The sequence below is a fragment of the Cyprinus carpio genome, chromosome B19 (assembly GCF_018340385.1).
Source record: "Cyprinus carpio isolate SPL01 chromosome B19, ASM1834038v1, whole genome shotgun sequence".
Taxonomy (NCBI): Eukaryota; Metazoa; Chordata; class Actinopteri; order Cypriniformes; family Cyprinidae; genus Cyprinus; species Cyprinus carpio.
In genome coordinates this window covers 18,940,908-18,953,777 of record NC_056615.1, presented here as the reverse complement: position 1 = coordinate 18,953,777, position 12,870 = coordinate 18,940,908, and the positions used below count along the sequence as shown (strand labels likewise).

The 12,870-nt window shown below is 38.8% G+C and overlaps 1 long non-coding RNA gene across 1 annotated transcript; it reads right to left on the bottom strand.

Annotated features, from left to right (window-relative positions):
* Positions 1 to 219: 219 nt before the first annotated feature.
* On the bottom strand, positions 220 to 11,034 carry LOC122140751. The gene is made up of 6 exons (XR_006157331.1): positions 9,071 to 11,034; positions 8,820 to 8,912; positions 8,396 to 8,510; positions 5,798 to 5,867; positions 1,147 to 1,297; positions 220 to 734 (listed from the first exon to the last, which is right to left on the bottom strand). It is a non-coding gene; the product is annotated as an uncharacterized LOC122140751 (long non-coding RNA).
* Positions 11,035 to 12,870: the final 1,836 nt, after the last annotated feature.

The window sequence follows — 12,870 nt, the reverse complement described above, 5'->3', positions numbered from 1 at the left end:
AAAAAACACACTAACACACATACTAAATGTGCAAATCAAATATTTAAAATGTAAAATATATATATATATATATATATATATATATATATATATATATATATATATATATATATATATATATATATATATATATATATTTAATTTGTATTTTTTATATGTAACTAAATAAGAAAGTAAGTCTTTCTAAATGAATATATAATTATTAAAAACAATGCTGTTTAATATAACTTTAGGTGAATTATAACATACTACATCACTACTCAACAATGTCAACTATCTAAATGTGTAAAGACTGAAAATGTTTTTCCAAATTCCATCATAAAACATGTTCAAAACTCACTTTTCCTTATCATTTTCGTGTGTTTTTGCAGTCCATCCATTACCCTCATGTGCTAGGCTACCAAAACTCCTTTACTCATCCGATTATCCATCCATCCATCATCCGCTCTGCAAAATTGTATCAAAACAATGAGGCAATAATGATCTAAACCCTCTGCTAGTGTGGTGGACCCACTACAATGAGACCGGCGCTATACTGTTCATGGCCCGCGGACACGCAGATCTATAATAAATCCTTCAGCGCTAGTGTGCTGTTCCGTAGGAGCTGGTTCACCTTGTTAGGAGCTAACAAACAGCCTTGGGCCTCCTGGTTAGCTGCACAACTCCATTAGTCATCTGATGAAGAGCCCATGTCTGATACCAGCACAACAGCAAGACAACCACTCCATCTTTACCTGCAAGAGAAGGCTTCAGTTATGGCCCTGCTAAAGCACTTTTCTATGGTTAGCATTTCACATGTAAAGTTTAAATACATCGCAGGTGCTAAAAACATTTATTATATTAAAATCCTAAAACGTCAGTGCATTGAACTTTTCACTAGAAGTGAGCTATGGATAAATCATTATGACAATGTAAAAAAAAATGACGCTACATTTCCAGTCTATTTTGTACAAACAAAAAAGTACTAACAGTGTTTTGTACATGGTAGTATACCAAGGTAATCTCGGAGTGTGCAACTAAGCAGCACTTTGTGAGGCTACAAGCTGAGTTTTATCGAACTGAAGCCCTGGCGCTATTTTGTTGGTCAGTGAATCAGTCTAAACTATTTACGCTCTGATCTGTGGTGCCTCATAATGAGGCAGCTACCTTATTCCAGTCGTATTTGTCTCTTTTAGTTTAAGGCAGATAGGATGACATTGACTTGGAAACGGCCTCTGAAAATGCCAGACATGGAGCCATTTTGGGTTCGGATCAATGGCGTAATTTGGTGCCTTGGAGACTGTGAACTTCCTCTTGCCTGTATGGGTCAAAGGGGAAGACAAACAGACAAGCATTACAGTTTTAAAACCTACACTTATATACCCTCTATACGTTTCACATACGCTTATTAGAGAGAATGCGCGTTGTGTGTAGACATCATAATTTCCAATTTAACTCAGTTCAAGTTGAATGTCTTTGTGTCGAAGAGGAAGGAAATGTAATTTCTTTCCAATGGCTACTGGAAATGTTTAATATGGTATTCGGTAAAAACTGGTTGTCATATAGTTTTAAAGAAGGCCATCAGGACCTGATACTGGATACCTGTATTAGTATTTATCTCTTCTTATTAAAGCATTAAGCAACGAAGCCGTATTACAATAATTTTACCTCAGGTACCTCGCTTAACAGTGGTAAAAATCATAAATAATAATAATAAAAATTTCCACCAAGTAATTTAGCCAAAACAGGTAGTTTTTGGCAGCAACTCGATGCATTAAAAAGGACTTGTTGAGAAAAAAAAAACACTTAGTTATCTTAAAAATTTTCCCAATTTGAATCTGTTCACTAAAAAAAAAAAAAAATACTCTTGTCAAGACAACTTTTCACTTCAGCTCACAACAAAAATATTATTTAAATATTATTATTATATGTAGTTTTATATGACATTACTATATGAAATTACATTTGGGGGAATATTGTTGGTCTAGCTATCTTTTTTTAAAGATTCAAGTAGTTCACAAAACATTTAGTATGTGTGAAGCTAAACATATTAAAAAAATTTAATCTGTGATCGCAATTATGTGTTTATCTGCATTATATAGCAGTTTGATACAACTTATCCAGTTAAAATAGAGAAAACTATCAGTTTTATAATAATTATGTATAAAGTTGTTTTTAACTGATTATTATTTAACAGGTGGTTTCTGACCGAAGCGTCTTACTAACTGCACACACGTTAAGCAACAGTCACCTTACTTATTTGTTTTAGAAGAAATACATCTGTTGAAACTGGCTTTAATTAAAATATTGCGTATTTAATCATGTTACATGAAATGCTGATGATCATCTATTGCTCAGCTGTGTTTATAGAAACATTCTGTGGGTGGAGAATAAAAGGGCTTTGAGTTTTAGCTTCACCTCTCTTTCTCTCAGGGCTTTAATTGGGATGTGTGCAGGCTGACACTCAAATGCTGCGTGGGTGATTTGAGGCGAAGAGTATGATATCACCTTCTCACAAACACACACTAAGAGACGGAGCAAGAGAGGCTGCAGGCGCTCCAGTGGACAGCGAGTCTCATAAATCCAGCTGTGTGTGATTTGTGCTAAAGCATTGTTATGAAACTCAGTTCGTGGAAATAGAGGACAGCGTTGAAAAAAAAGGGAGGGGAAAAAACGACACAGAAATCAAAGATATCCATCAAATTAACACATCAATTGCTTGATTGTAATCTCCCCAGCACTGCACCGCAAACACTTGCTCTGCCACCGACGGGCACAGAGCTGTGATTTATCAATGCAAAGCTAATAGCATCAATATGAATCTAACTAAAAATCAATATTTCATTACTAAATTGTTGGAGGGAATGAAGAGGGATGAGAGGGGTGGGATGGTTCTCCTGGGTGAGAGCATCTGGAGTTCACTGTGACACGATGAGTGATGCGTGACTCTGGGGCGCTGGGAGAGGACACGGGGAGGACAGCAGGCCGGAGTCCTACCACAGCCATGATGCTGCGTCTCAGACTCTTACCCTGCGCTGTCTCCATCATATCTTTTTGTTCCCTTTGCCTCTTTATCCCTCTCTTTGTCAGTCTTTATCACTGTTCCTTATGCATTTTTAAAAAGGCGTAAAAGCACACTTCTTTTTTACTGCATTGACTCACATTGAAAATAATGAAAATAATCAAATTGGTGTAGGATGCTTTTTCTTTTTCTTTCTTCCAAACCTGATTTTATCACCCCAAACATGATCTCATAGGTTTTTGTAAAGTGTGGTTCTATGTAGGGGTGACTTACACTTAGTTGAGTTGGCTGCTTGATGCTTTAAGACATGACCAAAGAAAAATAAGATTTTTTTATTTTTTTTACAAGTACATTTTTAAGTGCAAAATAGAGAGAAAGAGAGAGTTTTTTTCAGAATTTTGTATTGAATGAACAAATCTATTCAAATTACTAAAGTTACCAGTTATTTTTGAGGGAACTTAATTTTGAAGCATTCCTTTTTTACATTTACACACACACACACACACACACACACACACACACACACACACACACACACACACATATATATATAAATGCACTGATATAGATATTTAATTTCATTAAATTGGGGAATATATATATATATATATATATATATATATATGTATATATATATGTATATATATATATATATATATATATATATATATATATATATATATATATATATATATATATATATATATATATATATTCCCCAATTTAATGAAATTAAATATGAAATTAAATATCTATATCAGTTAAATAAACTATATATGATATTTATGTATAAGATGTTTCTGAAAAAAAAAAAAAAAGAATCAAACCTCCGTTGGTTTGAAACGTCTGGATAATGCAAACATGCATTTTCATGTTTGGATAGACACTGAAAAAGATCATTATTCAGCATGATCTAAAATGTAGACCCTTTCACTAGCACTCTCATAGAAAATAAGAAAACATCACGCTTTTGACTTTTACTCTGCACCACCAAAACACCACTCTGGTGCCATGTTCAACTTGGTTCAGAGGATTCCACTTTAACCAAGGCTAAACTTTAAAATATTAACATGATATAAATTAAAATTATGTCAGCATTTATGCATTACTATCGTTTTCTTTTTGTCTGTTGAACACAAAAGGAGTTTTATTTCAGAAAGCACCATAAAAGTATTGTTTAAATTTAAAGACAAATCTGCCTTTCTCTAGCAAAGTTTATTCATCTTTACCAGTAAAAGAGAGCACCACTATGCAGCTGTATCAAGGTGCACATATATTTAAGGGTTCACCTTGAAGATTCTGTCAGTACGGTGATATTCCGCATTTATGAACATGAAGATCACCCTGATTTCACACATCCTTTTTTTCCTTCTCACTCTCTGTTGCTCTACAGTATGTTCTACACTCGCTGATTGCACCTCAGGTTTTTTTTTTTTTTTTTAGATATTAATGTGTTTGCAGTCAGTATCGAATCACTGGAGAATCTCCTCTTTACTGTGTTGTGCTGCCTGCGTTTTCTTGTCTGCACCACTGCAACGTGTTAATACAGAAAGATCTGAGACTGGAAGCCCGGCCTTAGAACTCTCCTTTCAATTCAACGCTAACGATCAGACGCTCCGATACACGCACGATTAGCCATAGCGTATGAAATGGTAGGCAGAAGCCTCTTTGCCCCTCGTTGCTTCCCTATGAACCATAGCAGCATCTATTTTGCCATTCCTCCACTCTTCAAACGCCAAACATTTAGACTATTTACCATTTAAATGATCGCCGTTTTTTATCTAGCAGCCTGTGAGAGTGCTTTCGACATGCACAGATTGACATGCCTATGTTTTTAATGCCTCGGGGCAAACCCTCTGGAGTTTAAAACCAACAGACTTTCTGCTAGTGCTGAGAAAACAGCATTTGATCTCTGAAGGAGCAGCAGCCACACTAATGATGATATGCAAGCGCTAGCTAACTTTTCGCAGGGAGGAAGAAGAAGAGAGAGAGTGAAGAAGAAAAAACGCAAAGTATGACAACTCCCAAAGGTGAGATCTGTGCCAATGATTTGTTTGCTCTTCCTTCAAGGCTTCAAGAATTCGTTTATTTTTCCTGATATATTTCCATCCTATTAATTCATCTCTTTTTAAGGTCAAGTTTGCACTAATATCTCCAAAATAAATGTCCCAGAAGAGGGATGAATATTGCATTTAGAGAGTGCCGAGTTTTAAGAGACAGCTGTAGGAAGAGGCAGGGACGTGATGTTTGAGTTATCCCAGTCGAGATGTTAGCTCGCTAGAGCTGTGATCGGTATTGTATCACACAGGCTACACCAGAGATGAGCCAAACCCCATGCCGACTGCTGTAATTATTAGCTGCAAACGGACTCAGCTTGAGCACTATTAGAGCGGATTAACAAAAGTTCCAGCCATAATTATCAAAGGTGCAAAAGCAGGTGTTTAGGAACTGAATTAACGGAGGAGGAACCGCGGCGCTGCTGAGAGCACATCAGGATGGAGAGGGAGGGGGACCAAAAAAACAAACTTCATTAAAAATCTGTAAATTTGTTCTCAGACTTTTGTCTAATTTTCAGATTGCCGGGACTTGCTCTATTGTCGCCAGTTTTAACACGTGATCAAACAGCACATGGGATGAGGGGATCTGTTGGAAACAAATCACCAGGGGAACGCTTCCGTGTTTCGCAGCAGATGTTTGTTCATAGGCGGACTGGAGAAGTGTGGCCGTTTCCCAAAGGACAGGCAGGAAGTGGTGAGGTTTGGGGTGTTAGAAAAAAAGGAGGAAATATGCTCTTACCGGTGTTTGGTAAACGGATTCATAATTTGCATTTATTATTCTCGTTCCCTCTGAATTTTCCTTTTCGTCCCTGAGGAAATAACCAGAAAAACAGTTCTAATGACAACAATACGCAGGCTATTACACTTTCTTTTGTAAGTTTGCAAATCAAATTCCCATCATTGTCAGCAGTGAGGGTGGGGTATCAGACAGTGGTTCAAGTGGAAAAATATGTTGTTGTTGCCCCTTGCATATTGTGTATATCTGCAAACTACGGTTCAAACGTTTGGCTGGTCTTTTACAAAATTATTACAATTTAAAAGAACTTTTCTATTTTAATATATTTTAAAATGTCATTTATCCTTGTGATGGCAAAGCTACATTTTCAGCAGCCACATGTCACATGGTCCATCAGAAATCATTCTAATATGCTGATTTGGTGCTCAATAAACATTTCTTATTATTATCAATGTTGAAAACAGTTGTGCTTCTTCAGGATTCATCAATGAATAGAAATTTAGCATTTAGGCATTTAGGCTACAATGATAAATTTTATGTAACATTATAAATATCTTTACTGTCACTTTTGATCAATTCAATTCGTCCTAACTAATTCAATTACTTACAATAAATAAATAAATAAATACAAATCTTACTGATTTCAAATGGTAGTGTGGGTATTCACATACACACATACAAACGAACATTGCTGGCTACACAGAACAGTTACCTAACCTGATACATACAACATAGCCAACATTGTGCAAGTCAAACTGAGCAAAATTTTATAATATCTCACATTTTGATCACAAATTGACAGACAAAAATGTCACATATTTAATTCTATCCTTAATATTTTTCGTATTGTAATTAAGGCCCCCAATGCAAGCTATTTCAAGACATTTTTCACTCAAATTTAATGCCAAATTCTGAAAATATTTGTACTCTAAGGAGACTCAAACATAGCTTTCCAGAAAAGATGCTTGGCTTGTAAATAATGAATGGCAAACATGAAAATGTTAGAATGTGCAAAAAAAAAAGAAAAGAGTCAATCCAGCAACACACTTTTTAAATTCTGACTCAGTGCTGTTTCTTCCCTGAAGCAGGGACAGAAAAGAGAACCAACAATTAATGAGAGCTGGCTGTACACAAGAATCATTCCTGACGATCTCCAAACACTGGTATCAGTGCAATCAAATGCGAAATTTAACAACAGGCTGTATAAATAATATAAAACAAGTATGAAAACACACCCATAGTCCTTTTAGAAAGCTAAACGAGGGACCTTGACCCTGGGGGCCACCAGGAACACCGGGACAAAGGAGGCCTTCTGTGCTTATAGCCCCCTCTCTGCCCTCCGTTGGCAGGTAAACAGACAAGGGCCTCACCCACAGGCTGTAGGCTCTTTTACATTCAGGCTAAGGGAACGGATGCCCTGACGGATGCCAGTTCATGCACCCCACAATCATGGGCACACCTGCCTGGGCATGAACACTAAAACGAGGGTCACCGCTGCGAGTCTGATGGGGGTAAGACCCTTGGCTTTACTAAGGCCACAGATCCCAATCTGGCGTATGTATGGACGGCTCTGTCAACAAACGGATCCTCTGTCTTGGCACTAAAAGAGATGTCGGCTGCTGTCCTCGGTGACTTTAACTGGCATGTAAGAAGCTAAAGGGCAGAAAATGCAGAAGACTGGTCCGGCACCCGCACAAGTATGTCCAAACGCCATAACACACTGTTTCCAAACAGGTCCTGACCTCTAGCTCCGGGGCAAACAGGCCGGGTTGAGGTTATTCATGTCGAGTCTGTGTCTCCTCCACCATCTTCACTTACACATAAGGAGCGGTGGCTTGTTTACCACTGCCCCGGTCTCGCCTGCCAGGGACCGTTCTAATCACATTACCAATTTTACATTAGCAATTTTACCTCGTACGTCTCACATAATGGCCGACACGTATCGTAGATCTTGATTTCTGCAGGAAGCATTTAGAGCGAAGCTTCGTCTCCTGAGATCTGACCATTTGTAATTGACCCTTTCGTGGGGCACAGTGATGTATTTTAGAATGCTAAACAGCTGTTTTTGAAAGTCACATGTCGACTTGCCACCGTGAGCTGACGTTATATGTGCGTTTGTAAAGTTTTAAGGGCTTTATAAGCAATGACCAACTGCAAAAACAAACTTTTCAGATGAAGCTCCAGATTTGGACCGCTCCCAACGAGAGGACAAACCGATCATTTTTCCTCTTCGGTGCCTTCCAACATCTCGTTCTTATTTTGGCATCGCACGTCCTCCTCTGTGCGGAGTAGAGGAAAGGAGAGGAGAGGAGGTGAGAGAACGAACACAGGAGAGAAACCGACAGAGAGGGAGCGTCTCGAAGCACAATCGATCTTTGTTGAACAAACTCCTAGCAGATGGCGCTGTGTGTTGGTGACACATTGCCACCCACACTACTGACTGACTCACTGTTTGCCACGTTTGTGATAAATCACTAAGCTCGAATAATACTGTACCGTAAACATCATTCGACTTGACACAAACAAGCTCCGATCTGATCCTTCATTCAATCTGTTTGATGGCGAAGTAAATACATATCAATCAAAATAGTCTTTCCATACCTGAAAATTTCTTAGTTTCATGAAATGGTCTCACATAGGGCTGCCGCTTGAATTCACAAAATTATAAGTGTGGGCTCAGCAGTGTAAACACACATTTAGTGGGTTGCTCGTGTCCCTTAAGAAACAAAAATAGAAACAAATGAGTCAATTGTTGATATGCAGTAAATGTATAGAGCTATAAAAACGATGGTAAATGGCATAGCACAGATTATTTGTTCTGAATTGAATGAGTAATGTCTGAGTATATACTGAAAATATTCACTTCTGATTGTACACTTTTTTTACTGTTACCAAATGTGAGCAGTTTGAGACATCTTTTTTGAAACTCTAAGATAAACCTGAGAAGCAGAAAGGCTCAGTAAAAATAGCACAAAGTCAAATATAAAATTAACATGGATCACAGAGAAAGAAAAACTATATTAACCATGCCTTCTTCTTGGAGTTACAACATTGCTGAGTTTGCATTGAGACACTGATGTGAAATCTGTAAAGCAGAAAGCCTTGATATACGTCGTATCTATAAACAAAAGTGAATGGAAAAAGATTTAATTAGTGATTTGTGATATCCTGTGGGCAGTCACAAACACCATGCTGTTTTATACTGCATATGTGAATATCACACCAAAAAATTACAATTTAACCTGGGGCAAAGCGTAAGCAGTAAATTATACTAACCATGGCACAGTCCTTCAGTCCCAACATTAACTGTTCTGTTGTATAAAACTTGATTAACAACATCTTTTCACATTTTTAGGGAGGAGAATTTGGGCTGGAGCTGAATGAACGGACTATTCCACAGAGAAAGGAAATCTTCAGTGGCTCTATCTCTGATGAGTATCAGCTATTAGCTGCTTTTGGCTGGATATTCTCCTGGGGTCTGCTTCTGCTGAGCGCTGGGCTGCACCGCTCTCTCCTTATCATGCCTGTCCACCTGTCACACTTGGCCCTTCTGTCCACTCCCTGCCGCGTTAACTGTTAAACACACACTCACACACACATTACTCACTCATCTAATCAATCACTCAAAAATGCAAGCCTTTTACATGTATGAAAAAAAACAACAAAAAAAACGCATGCACAGGAGGTCTCACACACACACACACACACACACACACACAGTATACCCACCAAACTGTGCCATGTGCCTTCTTGAATTAGTAAGCTAAGTGGATGCTGAATGTGACACATATATATATGCTTGGAAAAACTTTATATAAATATCTTAATAAATCAAATACTATATAATTCTCATAAATCTTAATACATATTTAATTATACATTCACACATTTAAAAAAAAAAAATATTTGTTGACCAGTAAATTTTAAAATACTAACTTAAAAAACATAATAATAATAATAATAATACAATGGAAAATAAAAATATTAAAGAAATAGGGTACCAAAAGCACATTTCAGTGAACCAAGACTGTCACTGAGGCCTCCAAAAAAAGAAAAAAAAAAGGTACATGCCCAGCAAAAAGGTCTTTGACATCCTCAAGGAAACAAAAAAATAAGTCAAAACCTTGTGCACATGCACTAATATGAATAATCTCTCAAATTAATGTGTATAATGCTTAAAAACTCAGTCCGACATTCACCAGGCAAAGGTCATCTCGCAAAGGCCCAGTGGACACGGATCGTGTGCCAAGCTGACGCATTTATTCTTGCATTTCAAATGTGCTATCAAAAGGCAGAAGGATGCAGGAAACCTCCAGACTCTTGCCTTGACAGAGTTAAAACCGCAGGTCGCCCTCATGCAATCGCAGAGACCAGAACTGCTGTGACAGGTTTTCTCCTTGTGCTCTTCCTCAGTGCTGTTCCATAAAAGCTCACGCGCTTTGACGCTAATGTTTTTCCGAAGCCCTCCCTTAACGACGCTGAAATAAAGTCCTTCCCCTGAGGAGACACTGGCATTAGAGTCAAGCCAAGTCGTGATAGTGCCACCACCGCGGCACCGGTTTATTCGCAAGCGCTCGCTGCCACTATTGACTTGGCGGATTAGCACGCCACGCATGAGCCCTCCTCGGCCCCCACCGCCAGGATCCATGAGAACAGAATGGGGTCAGAGGCGCGTTAGGGCAGAACACACTTAGATGCACCAGATTAGATTATTTGAAGCCCTTTGCCGAGCTCTCGTCCTGACAACAAATATCCCCGGGCCACTCGGAGATGGTCACTGGGCGACTGCTCGCGACGTGGCAAAAACAATGTGTTGATTTTGATCTAGCGTGGAGCCGCTCCCTCTGTCCATAGCAGTTATGTAAATAAACATGTCATTCGGGAGGTTAAAGCTAATTTCAGACCCTCCGTTTTAGATTATGTCAAAGAAAGAGGAGCAGAAAAACATGCTTGTGACCTTTCGGCTAAGGCTGTCTGTGTGGCTAATTTACAAGTGCTGTGTTAAAGTCCGGGGTCAGGCATTTTAAATGGCCGGGCATTTTTTCCATTGCCTGTTTCATTAAAAAAAAAAAAAAAAAAGCATTGTGGGCTTCGGGACGCGCAACTCTCCGGATCTGACCTCTACATCACAGAGGCATGCTCTGTTAAATTAGTTTGATGTGTTGCCCTGAGCACATGTAGCATTTAGTCTATTGTCCACTTTCACCTCACAGCTCTCGCTTTTAACCCTTTGCATTTAATAACAGGGTCCTAATGGAAATCTACATCTCAGAACGATGGACTTGGTTGCTGAGCGAGAGAGCAGCGTTTCGAATCCAGAGCCAGCCAAATGTGGGTTTTGTCTTCCCTTTAATCTCCTCATCCATCCTTTCACTCCTTTTTCCCCCCTTCTTTGTTGTTCTCATCAGAAAGCGAGATTTGCATTGCTCTTCGGTGTCCTATCCTATCTCTTTTGTTCTCGCTCTCTCTCCTGATTTGACTGGATTGTGGAAGAGAGATGATTGTGTAGCCTCAGGTAAGATTTTGTAGCTTTACATATCAAAGTCACTAAATATCTTATTCTCTCACACACGGGTGTAAAGGGAGGGGGCTTGTCGAGGGGGGAAGTTCCAAGCCAAGTTTTTTACGGGGGATTGTTTGCTTTAGCATGTGAGGAGAACAAATCCAGCGAAACAAAAGGGATTACGGAGCAGTGTCGCTGTTGTGTTATTTATCTATTCCGCTTCTTTCTCTTTTTTTTTCCAGGGCGATGCGTCAATGTCAGGAGAATCAACGTGCAGACGCTCGGTAAACACGGGAAACTAAACAAGGTGTTTGTAAATGGCAAAAAATGGGGCTGATCTCTCAACTCTTTCTCTTTTGTGCGCTAACATCGCCGTCTTTCCCTCTAACTGCTGAGGAAAATACATAGCCGGTGTGATTTATCATCTATACATAATGTAATATCGCATGAGCTTCAACGGCTCAATCAGTTATGTTATTTCAAGATTAAACTATTAAATAATCACATCTAATAAAATATCTATATGATTTCGGATTCATTTTCCATACTGAGAATCAATCAACAAACAATGTCCTTTGAATTAATTTTTCAAGAGACTTAGAGCTCAAGTGAGGAATGAAAATCGAGATGGATGTACAAATTCAAACGATAAAAGAGTTACATTTTAGATTTTAGTAGAGAAAACAAATAGTTTCTGTACCTAACTTTGACAAATAATTACATGCACTGCTTCATATTCTAAAAGCATTTCCTTTAAACTATTTTGGGCTCGATTTATTCCAATCGCAGTTGTTTATTTCCAGGCCCTGGGAACTTGTCTATGATGTAAAGATTGTGAGGGCTACAAGACATAATGCTATTGATTTGCCTGTGAATCGGGTGGACAGCGACCATGCTGCAATCTGGGGCAACGTCAGAGCATGTGTGCGTACCACATCAGAGCTCTGCAGAGAGGACATGACAATGTTTTGATACGGTCATCATGTTCTCATGCCTGATGCCCTGTAATTCCTCTGTGACAGAGCCGAGACATAATGAGATCCATATGGGGCTGCTAGAGACCGCCAGATCAGCACTGGAGATAGACAGGACCAAGAAAGGTCCATCCGCATGGCTCTATCAAACCAGCATCAGTGTCATGCCTGCAGCCCGTTCACTGACTGTCTGATGCATGTGTCACTAAAAAAGCAAGCACTTTCTCAAACTGACAAGCTTTAATGTGATTGGTTGACTACTATGTTACTTCTAAAGACCAAAGCATACTTCATTCATGGAGTCGAAGGCATAGCCTTTCAAAGTTTACTCCATTTAATAGCGTGCGCTAACACAGGCGGTCGACAAGGCATTACTCCGGTATTATGTTGTTGTTGTTTTGTCTCTTTAGTTTTGTTTTCTACTGTGAAACAACAGTGCGGCCCAGTGCTGCCACCTTGTGGAACAACTGATTAGTGCAAAACCAAGTCAACGTGCATGTTTTACAAAAATCAAAGGGTGTGCGTACTGTTTTAGTGATGAAATTTGTGTCATTAAGGGTGTATGAATACAGCAATCGCACTCGGGTGCAGACCAAACA